General features: G+C 52.9%; 1 protein-coding gene across 2 annotated transcripts in view; it reads left to right on the forward strand.

The window, feature by feature from the left end:
* The window catches only part of CACNA2D2 (calcium voltage-gated channel auxiliary subunit alpha2delta 2), a 209,397-nt gene that overhangs the window by 151,995 nt on the left and 42,420 nt on the right, over positions 1-14,982 (forward strand). The window lies entirely within an intron of this gene.

Genomic DNA, 14,982 nt, shown 5'->3' on the forward strand with positions numbered 1-14,982 from the left:
CTGATCGGCTGGGTGGAGACAAACTGCTATGGCTCAGCCTCTGGGGACCAGGGGGGCCGGTGAGCCCGGTGGGAAAGACACACAGTGTGCCTGTGTCCATGGGACAGCCATGGCAGAGCCCTCAGAGCAGGTGGCAGAAGTGGTACAAGTGTCTGGCACAAGGTCAGCAGATGGCTGGCAGTGACCTGGCCCCTCACCCATGGCATTTCAGGCACTGGGCCACAGGAAAGCTTTGCACACAGGAGTGACCACAGTGTCCCCGGGCTCCTTGCCACAGCGGCGCCTTCCCCAAAGGTTACCTCCAACCAGAGGCGCATTGTGGGTAATGAGATGCAAATTGATAGCAAGACAATAAGACTGTCTTGTGAGCCCTTCGACAGGGGCCAGTGTTTAAAAGTCAGCCTGATTGCCTCGCTGGCAATTTGCATAGCATTAACCAGAGAGATTTTCTTTTTAAACTTGAACTTTTTTTTTTCCTAGAGGTCACCTCAAAGTAATTACAGCTCTGGCAGTCGCTTCATGAAAGAGAACTCTGTGGTCATGGCTGGAGTGTGAGGAGGAGACTTACCCAGAGTGGGGAGTGGGGACACCTGTTTGTGGGAACTGGGGTGGGTTTTAGTGTGTGCACTGAGATAATTCAATAAGAGAGTCCCACTGAGCACTGCATCTACTATGGGAGACACCAGGGCTTGAGTCCCAGCACATGAAAGGGATCAGTCCCCTCTGTTGTTATCTCCAGTGCAGGTACAACCTCCTCCTGGGCCTCACCTGCTTTGCTGAGCTGGAAGGGGACAGGGTAACCGTGTTGCCCACTTGGGATGCTATGGTGAAGCTTGTTGGGAGAGCCAAGCCCTGGGGTGTTTGCACCTTCTCCTTCTCCACAGTTCAGTTCAAGTGGGGATTTCAAGCTTTTTTCTTTGAAGTCATGGTAAAAGTGACTGAAGACCTCAGCCAAGGGGTTCTACAGGAGAGTGGTGTCAGACTGCTGGGGGCACTGTGGCTGCTCTGCTCTGACCTAGGCCATTTACTTTGACAGTTGAATTCTTTGGATTTAAAGTTGACAGGTGTCCCTTACTCCTGCAATTGGACAAGATGATTACCTCAGGTCACTTCCACCTGAACTGTTCTGTTCTGTTCTACTCTACTTCACTGTACTCTGGTTTTTAGCAGGTTGATTGTTTAGTGCAGGTCTTTGTAACCCATTTGGTTTGACCAAGGTGAGGAGCAGTGCTTTCTCTGGCAGCTCTGCCAGCACCCCTGAGGAGCAGCCTGGAGCAGCTCGGAGGGAGATGGGGCTGCCCAGCCTGCGAGCAGGTGTGAGCTCTGCGGAGGCTCAGCTACGCTGCTGCAAATACAGAGCCAGGCAGTGCTCTGACAGAGCACCTCTCATTACCAGGGCTCTCCTCCGACACCAAGCACGTGCTCCATGCTCTGCCAGCCCGTGTGGCCATGGGATGGTCGCTCCAGATGGTGTCTGTTGGGTGGATGGGCTCTGCCGCCGGCTGTGCCGCGGTCCCTGCGAGGCAGCACATCCCTGCCGTGGGAGGCAGCGAGTCGGGGTGGTGATGGGTTGGAAGAGCCAGCTGGACAATTTTATCACCATTAATATCATTTGTAGTTATGCAGGCAATGGCTATGATACAAATAATTAAATCTCATGCTTCACAGCATCAGCTGATGGCTTGCTGCAGTCAGGAGTGAATCTCCTACGCAGAGCGCACGCGACTGATTAACTCTGGTAGAGGGGTTGGTTTAAATCTCCTTCCTCGGGCTTGTTCCTCAGCTTCCTCCCTCCTGGCTGCAGCTGTGAGGCTCAGCACCAGGACATCCCTTTGTGCTCCTTCACAAAAGCCCTGCTGTAGTAGGATGCTGGAGATGCTCAGAGGAGATGCCATTCCTGCTCCTGCTGCCTGGTCTGCAGGTAAATCTGCCTGCTGGGGCATCCTCTGCTCCTGCCCAGGACCTTCAGGCTATGTGCTCGTTTTCCTTCCACCTTCTGGCAGCCCTTAGATCCTGAATCCTTGAGATCTTTCTCTCTGGACTGCCACAAAGCACCGATTGTCTCCTGCCAAGCTGGTGTGTGGCCATGACCTCATCTCACAAAGTTCTTCAGCCTCCTCCTCCTCCTTGTCATCACCTGGAGAGGTTCCATTCTCTAGGCTGAAGCCAGCTGGATGCACACACATCCTTTCCTTTCTCTGTGGCATCATTTTACCTTTTAGCAGATTATTGGAGATGTTTGCCCGAGAGCAGAGCTCACAACACTCCTCTGGGTTTGTCAGCAGCTCTGGCACCCTTGATGTCTTCTCCATTCCCTGAGCAGCCCTTTTCAAGGACAGTATCCCAGCCAAGCCTGGAAGGATGAAGATCAGCAATGTGATAGCACCAGGTTATTTGACCAACACTCTTAGCAGGTCACTGTGGCACTGTTCCTTCTTAGCTGGGAACAGCAGAGCTGTTCCTATGACTCTGTGCCTCGTCAAGGGAATCAGGGTGGGAAAACTGAGCAGAGAATATTTTTATATTTTTCCTTCTAAGTTTTTTTCCTCTTTCCCTCTTTTTTTTTTCCATTCCTAAAGATTGAGTATAATCAGAGCTAATCAGAAAATTATGAGCTGTCTGATTGCTGATTAGATTCCTAATGTTAATATAGTCAAGAAGCCTCTCTTAGTGTTGTATTTTAAGGGAAGTGTAAAAATAACATCTTAGAAGGAGCAAGCCAGAGCGGCTGGAGCAGCAGGAAACCCTGCACTGGCAAAGGAGAGCAGGGTTTCACCACTGGCAAGAATTCAGGCCAGCAGAGAGCGAAGGGAGAGGACCTATCAGAACTGTACCCAGGTGTGAATGGGCTGCAGAGCCTGGGAGGAATCGCATAAAACCAGCTCTTCCCACAGGTTAGTCCTTGAGCACACCCAACCCTGAGAATTTTGCTGCTGAGCTCTGGAAGAAGGCATGCAGCTTGCTTGTTTCCCTTCCCAACAAAGAGAATTTTTGCAGATTATTTAGTTCATGCATCTCCCAGCATCATGGCCCTCCTCACCTCCTGCTGCAGGCAGCCTCAGGTGATGGGTGAAGGGAGTCTGGGATGTGCCAAACACCCCTGAGTGGGACCTGCAGAGACTTGCTGATAGTGGTGGAACCCTCCTTGCCCAAAAGGCAGGGCTGAGATACCCTCTGGGGTGCTGGTGAGCACAGAGAGGCTGCTCCTGATCCTGGTGGGACTTGAAGGAAATCCTTGTCAGCTTGTGCTTGGCTAAGCCATTGCAAAAATCTTCTGAGCCTTCCAGAAGCAGATTTAGAGGGCGAGACACAGCATGGTGATGGCCCAGGACTGAGGTTTTGCCCTTTGTCTGTATTCAAGTACTAAGGATCAATCCGTGGGGCTGATGCCTCCAGCAGTGCAGTGGAGCTTCCAGCCCTTTCCACGGTCCCCACCAGCAGCTGCTCAGCACTAACTCTGAGGCTGAATGCAGGTATTATGTTCTGGCACACCAATGTTCCTGTTAATAAGCTCCTCACCATTCACAGGGTGTTTTACTTTGATTCATCCCAACGGCAGTGCTGTATAATGGACTATATACTGTAATTGTCCCCCATTGTCGCCACTTAATAACTTAGTATGATGTTATCGCGGCTATTCGCAGGCTTTTCTGCAAACTTTGATGAATAATATTTTGTTCTTAAGGAATAAAAAAAATAAATTGAGGGAATGGTGAAAAGAGGCAGAAGTTGGACAGAAGTCTGCTCTAATTGCAGAGTGGGCTTAATAATAGAAATGTCCATAGCATCCAGGCTGCTTTTGTTTCTGAGTCTCTGGGAGCATCCGCTGGGCCAGCCGGGATGGAGCTGCTATTAAATACCATTTATTTTTTAAAACATCTTGATCAGCAGGAATTGGCTCTGTGCTTGGGGAATTTGCTTTGCTTGCTCTTGACAAGTCTGAGCTCAGACACCGCAGATGGGATCCATGTTCATTTCCACAGGGATGAGGGATGTGATATCCATGGGGTGATGCTCATGGGGTGGGTGCAGGAGCCATGAAATGATGGGCAGGAGAGTGCAAGTGTTGGTATTCTGCTGTGCATGGCTTCAGCATGGCAGCAGCTTCAACATCTGTCAGGATATTTGGGGAGAACTTTGGGCTCAAGGTGGAGCAGCTGCAGGTAGAAGAGCTGTGCCAGAGGCTGGACAAGCATTTTCTCCACATTTGAGCTCTCTGGCTGCCTCTCCAAGTTAGATGTGCAACATCCCACTAAATATTTGTGGTTCCCAAGCATTTGTCAGCTCTGAATGCTTATGGTACCTCATTCCATGTCTAGCAGGGGAAGGAAAAGTCCAGAAGAGATCAGACCCTGAATATGATGAAAAGAAAGGTGGGGAGGTAGATGCCTGGGCTAGAGTGCCCTGGGTGGGAGGCAGGGGAGGGCTCTTCAGCATCAGGTAGGGACCTAAATGAGTTTTTCCCTGTAACACATGTCCTGACCTTTTTTTAAAAATGAAATCTATTTTATTAATTTTTTTTTATCAAATCCGTCCATGAAACATTAAAGATATGACTGTGGAAAAGGTCAAGGAACGTGTAGTTGTTGAAAACTTGTTCCACTTGATGGCTTTTCCCTTAGGGAAGCTCCTCCATGGTTTCTCCTCCCCCACCTCGGTCTTTAAAACAGAAAGTGTCAAGTTGCCTTGAATTTTGAGTTTAACAGAAACAGCTAAACATGTTCCTGGAGCAGGCCAGTGGAAGGGCACTGCAGGTTCCCCTGGGGAGCTGCTGCATCAGCCCAGGGCTGGCACAGGGAAAACCTGGGCTGGGAAGGACCTCTCCCCACAAACACAGACCCCAAAGGAGGGTTGTGGGGTCTCCATCCTGGAGCCATGTGCTCAGGGAAGGGAGAGGCTTCTCAGGGGCTGCTCTGCAGTGAGCGCATGTCTCAGGCAGAATTAATAAAGACAAAGCCTAAGAAATATGTGTGGTGGCAAGTTGTCCTGTTTTCAGGACATGTGCTTTGAGTCCTTCTCCTTGGCCTGGGTCTGTCTTTGTTCCCCATGGGACTGGAAGGCAGTCACACTGCTGCAGGAGGGGAAGGAAGCTGAGCTGTCCTCACAGGGGCTTTGTTAGCACCAACACTTCCCAGCACCACATCTGCCAGGCAGGAGCCAGATTTGCACTGGGCAATGAGAGTTGCTTTCCTTGCACAAGCAAAGAGAAGGAACAAAAGAAAGAAATTAAGATTATAAGGGAGTCAGAAGAGGGCCTGTATTGAAGTTCTTTGGGCAGGTTATGTTACTGGTAACATCAAAAGTCTATGTAAGCTAGGAAATGGGGGAAGTAGAGTGGATACATCTGCCAGGGACTGGGCTCAGTGTTGAATACACCAGACCTCCTGGCATCCATGGTGGTTGTTCTCTTCTGTTTGGTTCCTTCTTCCATTGTAACTGAGGAAGCTGGGCTGTAAATGGGGCTTGCTGGGCTGTAAAAATGCAGAGTTGAACAACACTGAAATTTGAGGCTCTAGACAAGAGAGAATAGGTGAATGGGGGGCAAAAGCAAAGCAGCAACCATCCTGCTCCATCAGCATAGGCTGGATTTTTCCAGTGGTCCATAAGCATCAATGTAGGGATGGGGACTGAAGGGAAATTCAAGGATTTGGGGCTTTGAATAAGAAGGCACAGGAATGGGAAGGCACACTGGGACATCTTGACAAAGAGCAATGAGGTCTGAAGAGCTGGAGCTTTGAGCTTTGCCAAAGAGCAGGAGGCTGAAGGGCCAGGAGAGGGGGAGTGAGCACCTTGATCTCAGAAAAGGGTGTCCCAATGGGATGAGAGTGGGTCCTGGCAGCCTGGAGGCTGCCCCTTGCCCCATGGAGATGCCAGGGGGAGCTGGATGAGTGGTGAGGTCACTGTGAGCTGTCACACTGGGAAAAGCCATTTGGTGGCCTCCTGAGCTTGCTCCCTTCCACCTCCCTGAAACTTCCCCACCTCACCTGGAGCCACTGGGGCTTCTTTGCTGTTTGTCTGAAAGTTTGAGCAAAGCTGGTTCTAACTATTGTCCTTGTTTTTAGAGCAAAATACCACTAAAACATCCTTTCTGTGAATTTTTGCACTGCAGCTGCTCTTTTTTGGTGTCAAAAACTGGCAATGTCATCTGCTCTGCTTGTGTTCCTATCCCAGTGGCAATGGAGGCTGAGTGAGTGCTCAGTGTGTCCGACCCCTCTCAGGCTGCAGGACAGTGGCTGATGGCCCTGGAGGACATCAGAAAGGTGTCACACGTGCCCCTGGAGGGTTTCAAGCAGGGAAGTTCTGTGGGTTTGCTGGGGTTGTGGGTGGGTGGTGGCACTCTGGGGCACTCTTGTGGGAATCAGTGCACGCTGCAGATCTGCCTTAGCCCAGAAAGCCGAGAGCAGAGGAGCTGTGGCAGCCCCGGGGGTGCCACACGGAGATCCCCGCGCGGCAGCAGCGGATAATGAACGAGCGCTTTTTAAAGCTCGCACATCACAGCGCAGCCAGAGGTGATGCCTTAAAATAAATCGATTGTAAGTGGTTTCCAGTGCAAACTTCCAACAGCCTCTGCTTGAGTGAAAGGCAGAGAGCTAAAGGGGAGGATTTCAAAGGCACTGAAGGCTTCATGCCCATGGAGCAGGGGGTCAGGGGCCTGCCAGGGTGCAGGCTGCATTCTGGGCTCTCAGGGATGCCCTCCTGCATCTCACAGGAGCTTCTGTGTTGTTGGCACCATGTGGGGAACCACAGGGAAGGGTGAGCCACCCCTTGAACAACTTCTCATCTTCATGTGGAACTTATTTGTCCAAAATACACAAGGATAATGATAAGGAAGGATTTTTTTTTTTCTTTGAAGACTCTGGCTTCTAAGACCTGGCTGGGCAAATTCCTCCTTCTCCTGCCCAAGTGACAAGCTGTATCACTTCCTTTTTTTCCCCTTTATTTTTAAAAAACCCTGTTTCCTCCAACCTCTAAGTAAAATTGATTTTTAAGTGCAACTATCTCTTATAATTGCTGCTGAAACGCCTTGTGGTTATTGTAATGGATTTTGAACTGTGACAAGTCCTTCTTGATGATCACAGCAGGAGGTCCACAGGATATTTGAGTGTGGTTTAGGGAGCACTGTTTGTTTGAATATTTGGTGTATGTTTGGGAGGAGATGGGGCTGGAGCAGTGGGCTGAGATTGTGACTAACACTCTGGCCCTTCCAACACTGCAGAAGCTGAGCCTGCCCTGGCACCCCCTGCCAGAAGGGACTGTCTCCAAAAATCCTTTGTGGGAGCCATGTCCCTCCAGTCATCCATCCCATGGGAGCCACAGCACACTGGCATGGGGGCAGAGGAGATGGAAGGAGGCCAGGGCAGCCCATCTCCTCCTCCACAGCTTGGTGAATCGCCTGCTGTCACATTTCCCAGCTCTGACCTTCCAGCAAATGCATCTTGACCTGAATTATTTCTAGTCATCTGAAACTTTACTGTGCAGCAAGCAGCTGCTTGTCACCCAGCAGGAGAGTTCCCCAAGGCCTTCCAGTTGTGGCAGCGCTCTGGCAGACGCACTGCACTGTGCCAGGATGCAGTGTTTGTGCCCAGCAGCTCACCTGCCCTGGCCCTGCTGCTGGCAGGACCCTGGCGAAGCAGGCAATGACAAGAGCTGTGGGTAGCATCACCACCAGGCTCTTGGCCTGGCAGCCAACCCCTGAGAGGCTTTTGGGAGGGGAGGGACAGCTCTGACACTGCTGGGACACATCTGTCCCACCCACAACCAAAAAAACCACTCTGGGGTCACATTTCTCGGGTGTTTGTATCCATCAGCCCTCTGGGATGCTGCTGGCATGCCCCAGCTCCTCAGCACCTCCTGGGAGGCGGCCACCAAGATTCCAGCTTCATCCCAAGAGAGACTTTTTGTCTTTGACAGATAGAATTTTAGACTTTAACTGGTCTGACTGCTGTAGAAATGGTAGGAACTTCCATCAGGAACAGACTGGGCTTTCTCTGCCTCGCTCATCTTGTGAGCTGGTGCTCCAAAAGAGAGCGAGAGGTGTGAAATGAGCACCATTTAAAGTGCTGGGATGGACAGCTTGGAGAACTGTGCTGCTCCTGCTTGGCTCTCCTCTGGCTGAATGTTGGGATCTCAGAGCAGAGGTCCCTGCTTTCCTCTCCATCAGCTACAGAAGATGCAAAAGGCTACTGTGACTGCAAATGAGTGGCAAAGGGGATGGAGGAAAAAGATTTTTCTCATATCCTGAGCAGACAAGTGTGCCTGGTTTGGCTTCCCAAGGGACCACCTGCATCCCAAAGCTGGACATCAGCACATTCCAGCAGGACTTGAGCATGATGATATTTAGCAGTACTGTTTAAAGTCATCTCGAATGCAAGAGCAAAGTTTGCTGCCATATGTCCAGGGTGAAAGGCAGGAGCATGCAGGATGAGGCAATGCCAGTGTGGCCAAATGCTCCTTCTGCTGACTCCACTCAGAGGAGAGGGACAGTGAGAGAGGCCAAGCCTGCCTGCACCTGTTCCTGGCCTCATCTCTCCATCCTGCCTCCCACAGCTCTGCCTCACTGCTGAGGGAGGTGGGGACAGATCCTGCACCCTGGTGTGAGCCCTTCCTGCCCCAGGAGGGATGGGGCAGGAGCCAAGGAGGGTCTGAGCTGTGAGCTGAGGTTTTGCTATTGCTGGTCCCCAGAGGCAAGTGTCCCCTGGGTTTGCAGGGCACTGTGCCCCTGCCCTCCTCCTCCCCTCCTGGTGACAGGGAGCAGGGGCAGAGCTTCTCTCTCTCTGTGATTCTGGAAAGCAAGGATCCAGCCTCGTGGAGCACAGGAACTCCAGGAGAAGGGTGACAGAGGAAGGCTTTTCTGCAAGGGGAGCAGAGCTGAAGAGCACAGTTTGTGCTGCACGATGCCTGGTTCTCTGCACTGTCCTTTTGCCCTTGGTGCTTTGCTGTTTGTGGGAAGTTAAGCCCTTCTGGAGACCTGAGTAATATTTTGGGGTAGGAGAAACACCCTGAGCAGCAACACTCTCCCTTTCCTCACCATCTCTGCAAAAACATTGGTACCTCTCTTCTTGAGATGTTTCACTCCTCCCCTCCCTGTGGCGGTTGTTGGGATGGTGCTGGTGTTTCCTATTGGTAAAAATTGTGGCCCTGGAGAAAAAGGAGAAATGAGAAATGCTGACAGGGGAAGAAGAGCCCCATGCTGCAGGCCTACAGAGCCATGAGTTACTGAGGTGCTCAGTAAAATGATGGAAGTTGTGGCTCTGGGGCTTATCCCAGGCCCCCAGTGCCAGATGCTGGCTGTGCCACTGCCCCATATGGGGTCTGCAGCAGCTCTGGCTCTGCTTTAGCTCCAGGTCTGCACTTGTGACCTCACTGCTGGCAGGGCTGGCTCTGCACAGGTGTCCCTGCTCCCTGCCCTGCCAGACCCCAGCAATGAACACCAGCTGGTGCAGAGCCGAGGTCTGGGAGCCCTTGGAGGATTCCCCACGTGCTCTTTGCTCATCCCTGGGGCTTTACTTGCCCTCCCATGAGCAGGAGAACGTTAGCAGCCAGTGCTGGCTGCAGCCCCATCCTCCCTCACTCCCAGGCTGGATCCAGGTGCAAGGAGGGAGAGATGGGCTCTATCCATCCCTCTCCTCCTGCCCAGCCAGGGGAGTTATTGACAAACAAGTTAGTGCTTTGGAAGAAAAATGCCGCAGCATATTTGAAGCTGCCTCCATGATCGATACAGAGCCGTGGCTGAGCCTGCTGCTGACTGGATTTCAGATGATGGCTGGGGGGGTAATAAGAGCCCTGGGATCAACTGTCTCGGAGATTATTACAGGATGAGATGCTTCGCTGCTTTACAGTGTTTACTGAAGATTTATATTCCCTCTGTGTACGTAAGGGGGTTGTTGTCTTGTGTCGCTGGTTGATCAGTTTTGGATGGTGACGTGCACGCTGTTGGGAGGGTTTGCTCAGGGGTGAATTCCATGAACATGCTGGGGATGAGGGGGAGAGCTGGGGTGGAGGCACCCTGGAGCTGGTGGCAGGAGGTGGCACCATGAGAAAGTGCCCTCTGCCCTGTTGCATGCAGGCAGAGAGGATGGAGACATGTGAAGCACGTGGAATGGGCTTTGGCCTTTCCAGATGCTCTGCAGTAACAGGTGAGGCTTCAGGGTGCCCTGTCCATGGAAGAGGGGTTGGTACCAGAGGACAGGGCTTGTGCCATCCTCATTCCTTCATTATGGAGGAGGAAGAGCTGCAAAACCAGCTCCTGGGGGATGTTCCTGCCTGGGGCTTGAGTTCCTCGCCTTTGTCATTCATGTCTGATTTCACCTTCTTGCCTTAACCTTTCACCAGCATTTCCCTGCCTGGGAGGAGGGCTGCAGGTGGGATGCTGTGTGGCACTCCCCTGCCTGGGAGGAGGCTGGCAGGTGGGATGCTGTGTGGCACTCCCCTCCTGGTGGCACAGGGCTGTTTGAATCTCCAGCACAGATCTCCCCTCCCAGCCTGTGCTGGGCTGTGGGAGGTTAATGCAATTCAGAGCCTTGGGCAAGGCTCTGTGATGAGGGTGATAAGAGCCTCCCTGAGGGAGTTAAAGGAAGGCTTAGCAGGAGTGGCTCTCCCTGGAGCAAACATCCCTAGGCACACACAGCTGCTGCATGATGGGCCATGGCTGGGCTTCCACACTGGCTGTGGGGAGAAGCCAGGAACCCCATCCCAGACTGCCTGAGGAGCATCCGCATCAGCTTGGGGCACCTGTGTGGAGGCTTGGACACAGGGGTGGCATAGCTGCTGTCACACAGGGCTGCTCAGTCTCCTTCTGCAGGGTGTTTGCTGTAATCCTGTTTTATAAATCCAGCCTTGGTCTTTGGCCTCCCTGGGCTCTGCTCTGCTGCTTCCCAAGGTAAACCCACTGATCTGACTGAGGCAGGAGCAGCCAGGGCATGCTTATTGCCATGGTGGGGCTGGGAGAAGAGATTTACTAAATCATTGGACCAGTTTCCTTTGGAAAGAGTCTGTGTGAAAATATCAGAGCAGTGCAGGATAGCCCCAAGTGTGATGGGAGAGAAGGGGTGGCAAGGAGGAGCTGAGCATCACCCCTGGGTGTCTGCTCCATCAGAGACAATCCTCCAGCGTGCTGGCCCCTCGGGCAGTGGCGATGCCAACAGCAGGGATGGTCCCCTGCACTGGAGTGGAGGTCGTGGTCCCTGCCTGTGCCAGCTCTGCTGCTCCAAGTGTTCCTCACTCCCAGCAGTTTCCCCATCAGACCAGCTGTCCCCAAAAGCTGCTGCTGGGGGGAGCACACGTGGGTGAGCCGTGCTCAGGGTGGGCTGCTGTGCAGGGCATGGCAGGGAGCTCTGTGCTGGGCAGGGAGCTCTGTGCAGGGCAGGGTCTGTGCTGGGCAGGGAGCTCTGGGCTGGTCAGGGAGCTCCTGAAGCCCAGCCCTGGCGAGCAGAGAGGGGCTCCATGTGGAATACAAATGAGTCTGGGGCACGATAAGCCCGTGCAGCACCTTCCCCCTCGCTCAGCCCGCTGTCTGTCGGGATCTCCAGACACCAATCCCCTGCAAATCTCCTGCTGGCCTTTCATGACCTTCAGAGTCGTTTCAATTCAGTGTTTTCAGCCTCTAAATCTCCTGTCCTTAGCCCTGGGTGACTTCTGGGGAAAGAACTGTGCTCCTTAAAGTGCCAGGGCAGTCTCTGCACCACAGCCTGCTGGAAATCTGCAGGTATTTCACAGCCATGCTTTATTTTTGTAATTCCTCTATTTTTTATTGCTGTCTGAACCCCACAATTGACAACCCCAGGTCTGAATTCTGGAGAGGTTTTGGTGACTGCCCTGTACCCTGCCAGGCTCCCCAGTGCCCTACCTGCCTCCTGGGCATCTCACAGTCCCTGCACGCAGCACACCTTGAGCTGCTCTGATTGATCTGTAACACTTGAAAAATAATGGTTTAATCATTATTAAGGATTAGAAATAATCCTTGAGCCGTATTGATCACAATAACATTATTCATGATGAACTCATTCGGCATTAATGGGGACGTCCTGCAGCAGTGTGTGGCTCCAGGCAGACCCGTCACCTTCCCTGGGGAGCTGTCAGTGGGGAGCAGCAACAAACCCTGCCCTAACAAACACCTCCAGGAACTGCTGTCCAAGAGAGCCCCCTTGGGGAGGGACCAGTTGTTATTGGCACAGTTTTGGAGGGTCCTGAATGCACCAATCCCCCATCCTGTTCCTGAGAGCAGCCCAGCTCTGGGCAGGGCTGGATGGGCTCCCTCCAGCCCCAGTCAGGGATGTGGCAGGATGGCACTGCTCCCCTGGGAGCCCCACACTCTGGCTCTGTCCCCTTTGCAGGGGAAGGATGGCTGGCTGCCTGCTTGGCCCCTCTCTCCTCCCAGTCACCATCTTGCTCACGGGACTGAAATGTGTTTAGTGAGGAAACTGCTCCAGGAGCAGCAGCTGGAGGGCTCTGGGGACACCTCTCCTGGGTGAACAGCCAGTGGCAGCCAGGAGCCAGCACAGCACCGTGCTGTGCCTGTGCCATCCTGCTGCAGGCTCCCCCATTCCTGCTATTTATCAAACAAGAACATCTGGGTTTCCTTTTTTTTTTTTAATAACCAAAATTGTGTCTGGTTTGACTTTGACAAATTGACATTTTCCAGAGGAAAAATATCTTCTGTCGAGGTGTCGTTCCTGGGTGTAGCCGTCCCTCACTGCACCATTTGCAACCCTCCAGGCACTTTGCACAAGGCAATGAATAGTTAAAGATGTCCATAAATCTTACCTCAGCCCATAATAAACAAACACACTCTTATCAAGTACAGAAAAATGCATATTTCATCACCACCGCCTTAAACGCAACTCAGAATAAATGCTTGTCTTTAATCAGCCATCTCAATATATAAACAGAGCACAAAAGCTTGCAGGGGATGAGGTACAGAATTGGGCCACGGATTTTCTAGGCAGCTCTTGGGGGCAGGGATATGGCTGTGCAGGTGAGACCATGAAAAACTGCCCTGAAAATTCATATCCCTTGGCTTTTCTGTCCAGCCACGTGTTGTTTCTCATTCCCTTCTGCCTGCCACTGGAGCCATAAGGATTTTGCTTCAATGTTCAGCTGATAGCTGATCTTTCCCCTTGGATGCTGGCCACTGAAAGCAAGCACTTTGATTTAGAAATCAAGATTAAGAGAAAGAGAAAAGATTAAACAGGAAAGTTTCAACCAGTACGTGCTGAGATTATGCAGTGATGGATTCGTGTTTCCCTGCATCTGATAAGAACAAGCTGCATTTTCAGGCTGGGGAGGGCCAGATCTGTGATTTCTTTCACCTTATTTCGAGTGCCTGTTCTTTGCCACGCTCACAGAAATACAGCATTTGCTGCCCCAGCCCTGCTCAAGCCACCCTGCCAGGGCTGGCTCTGCCACTCTCCTGCATGGCCAGTGGGGCACTGAGGCACCTGGGGGCTTCCTTTCCCCTGAGCATCCAGTTGGAAAGGCTGAGACATTTTGCATCCCTGTGTTCTGATGGGAGTGCTGGAGAAGCTGGTGGCAATGGGGACAGCAGCTGTGACCTGTGGCTGTGCCCAGGGCTCCTATGTGTGTGCTTTTATAGCTCTTATAGGAAATCATTTCCCACGGATATCACTGGGCTTCTCTGCTGCCCTTGTGGGCTCCCACCAGCCTGCCACATCCCTGATGAGCAAAGGAATGCTTTTTCATGTGGCTCATGCTGTGGAAGTCATGTGTGTAGCCCTGGGAATCTTGAGTTTGTTATGTGAATCTCTGTGGTGCTGCTCAGGAGGTGATTTGTTGCTGTTACTTCACCCAAGATGTCACCCCACTGTCAGTGCTCCTTCCCCCTGCCAGCCAGCTCAGTGTGTGGAAACAGCCCAGGCTCAGCTCTCTCCCCATGCTCTGGCTGCCAGCCCCACTCACATGGAGCAGAGCACGTCCATCCCTCCAGGGAAATATTTCTGGAGGGAATGAGGAGCAGGCAAGGCAGGAGCCTGTGCTGCAAGGTACATCTTCCCTTGCTCTGTGTCCCACTAACTCTCCAGGGAGCCCTCTGGGGACTGCAGCAGCCTAGAAAGCCTCATGGCCTGCTAGCCCAGTACAGACTGGCCCCTGGGGCTGGGAGCTGGCACTGTGCATCCCCTGGGAGCCTTGCACAGCTCATGGCTGCTGGGGAGCAGGCTGTGCTGAGTGTGGCATGAGCAGACACGACCCCGTGCCCCTGTCAGCGGTGAGTGTCCTGCACCCAGGGCTCTGGGTGGCCCTGGGCTCTGTGGGCTGGCTCAGGGTTGCCTCCTGCTGGGTTTTGGTGCTGATCAGGTTGTGCAGCCCTGGCAGGCAGCTGCCCAGGCAGCTGCCCACAAACCAGGGTGCCTGGGGCTGGTTGAGGATGGAGGGAACCGTGCTCGTTTTGCTCTTGGTTTTATTTTCTTAGTGATGTGGAGATGATCCTGTAGAAAGCCTGGAGCTCTCACTCTGTTTGTCCCCTTTGATTCCACAAAAGGCCAGATTGCAGCTTCTTCCAGGCACTGCAGTACCCCAGGGCTGCCCAGTCTCCAGCCCTGCCCTGCTGCACCCTCTGTGCTGGTGAGGGGTCTCATGGCTGAGCATCCTGTGGGGGTGCCCTGGTGCTGACCATCCCCCCATCCTGCTTCTGGCAAATCCTGCTTCCTCTGGTTACCCCAGTGTGGCCGTGGGGTACAAAGGGGTTAAATCTGGCTGGGCAGCACACTGCACCTCTGGGCCTCACATTTTGAGGGGGTTTTGAGGCATTTTGGAAGAGTCTGCCCTGCTCTGCACAGAGCTGGGGGCTGTCGGTGCAGAGAGCTGGGCTCAGCCCTTGCCCTGCTCCAGCTGCCGAGCTGCAGTGGCTCAGCCCTGAGGAGTTCAAATGGCAGCAATCCCCTGGAGATGCTGGCTTGCCCCAGGAAAGGCAGGAGCAAGGAGGAAAAACTGGCTCCCCGTCCCTGGAACATACTGCCCGCCGTGCCC

The sequence above is a fragment of the Camarhynchus parvulus genome, chromosome 12 (assembly GCF_901933205.1).
Source record: "Camarhynchus parvulus chromosome 12, STF_HiC, whole genome shotgun sequence".
NCBI classification, from domain to species: Eukaryota; Metazoa; Chordata; class Aves; order Passeriformes; family Thraupidae; genus Camarhynchus; species Camarhynchus parvulus.